We start from the raw sequence: 1,967 nt of genomic DNA, 5'->3' as shown, positions 1-1,967 counted from the left end.
AAAAAAAAAAAAAAAAAAAAAAACGACAAAAGAGGCTAAAGCGACTTTTATCCGATCAATTAGGTAAAACGCAGCGGTTGCCTGGAGTAAAGCATTATTTTGTGAGAGCAACGCAATTTTTAAGGTGAAACGAGTTCACCATGATCATGTCTTTGGAGTCAACAGCGACCTTACCTGGACGCGACGGCGGGGACGTGGGGGAGAGGTGAGGCTGAGCAGGTCCCCGATGGGGAGACACACTAAGGCATAACCCCCATACGGATGAGCTCCGCATGGGGAATGAGGGCGGGCGAGCAGGATGGGGTGCGTCCGGAAGGTAGGGGGGTGGGGGGTTAGTCGGACGTGCAGGGGAGGCAAGGGGGGCAGTGACAAGTACGATCGAAACGCTGACGTCCTCCGGCTGCCCTCTGCCTTGTCTTGGAACATTGATGTCGCCGTCGAGTGGCGTGGAGGCCGGCCCCCCTGGGGGAGCAGGCAGCCCCGGGGCCGCCGCCGCCGTGCAAGGAGGCGCCGCCGGCATAAGGCTATGAAATAGGCACGGGGGGGCCCGATCGATACGACGTCACAACCGTCACTAGACCGTCACTACTACTGTCACACACTCGCAGAGACACAAGTAGTGCGCCCCGCCATCGTGGGAACGGGGCCAGCTCGGACAGGCGCTACACCACCTCACACAAACACTACTGCTGCACATGAAAAAGAAAGAGGGTGACGCATTACAGCACTGGAAAAGGTGCAAAGGTGCTTTAATCAGCACCTTTCAAAAGCACATTTGAGAGGTAAAGTATTGCACCTTTGACTTTCCAGTGCACTCCAGTGAAGTAGGAATGGATCCAGAGAGCCCACACGAAAAAAAAGTGTAACCAGAAGACGTGAACCAAAGCAATTCTTCAAAACTTAGAACAGATTTGCTCCACTTTTTTTCCACGTGGGTGAGAGGAGAGAGAAAGAGAGGGAGAGAAAGGAATGTGGAAGCACACGGCGCGAGCAGGAGGAGGAGGAGAAGGAAGCATTCCTATCAGATATGGCGCAGGCACGCGTGCATGTAGCATGCATCTCTAAAGGTGCATATTTCATGCATGCAGCCCCCCATTATGGAGCTTACGGAGTGGGAGTGGGGGTGGGCAGGCGGACAGGGCCGAGTGCAATCAATGACCACTGAATAAACCACGGCAAGCGCCGCCTTGGATGGTTGTCCCCCACATAATACTGGGATGGGTCGTTCCACGCACCCAAAAAACGAGGTTCTTTGATTCAAGCATCCAAGGATATTTATTCTTGGTTCAAGCATGGTTCAAGAACCTCGTCTTTTGGGTGTGGCACGCAGACACCGCGCCGAGCTTTCGACAAAAGTGCGTCTCAGTGCGCCAAGTGTTTTGTGCAAGGTTTTGTGTCATTTGTGAACGACGCAACGACGACTAAAACTCATCACCCACTCACAATACGGATATCAAAAGCACTTGTAGAATTTTCTGCTGAAGGCGGGTGGGTTACATACCGGGTGTTGCATAAAAGACACAGGTGCGGGCGGGTTTGCCTACCCAAGGGGCTATGGCGCCTTACGGGCAGAGCGGGTGGGCAAACCCGCCCGCACCTGTGTCTTTTATGCAACACCCGGTACAAGTAAGGTAGTAGATGTTCTTCAGTAAGTAAAATGTCGTAAGACACTTATCACATCCCAAAAAAGGTCGTGAGATATAAGTCCCAGGGGTGCAGCACCATTCCTATAGTCCAGGCCCTTCCCCCACCACCACGCACGCGCGCAGTCGGCTCCCTGTCATGGAGATTGACCCGGCCCCGCGCCCCTGCCAGCCGAGCTGCCAGCCCGCCAGGCGGTGCCGGCCCACGCCGACAGTTCCCCGTAATATCCTGCCTGGCACTAAAAATCAGACACGGGATCAGTTCGATACACATTTCTCGAGCGCGTCCCGGTAAAAGGAAGGGAGAGGGGGGAAAAGGGGGGA

This window comes from Frankliniella occidentalis, unplaced genomic scaffold (genome assembly GCF_000697945.3).
Source record: "Frankliniella occidentalis isolate FOCC.00 unplaced genomic scaffold, Focc_3.1 Scaffold295, whole genome shotgun sequence".
In the NCBI taxonomy this organism is placed as follows: Eukaryota; Metazoa; Arthropoda; class Insecta; order Thysanoptera; family Thripidae; genus Frankliniella; species Frankliniella occidentalis.
This window is presented reverse-complemented; position numbering follows the sequence as displayed.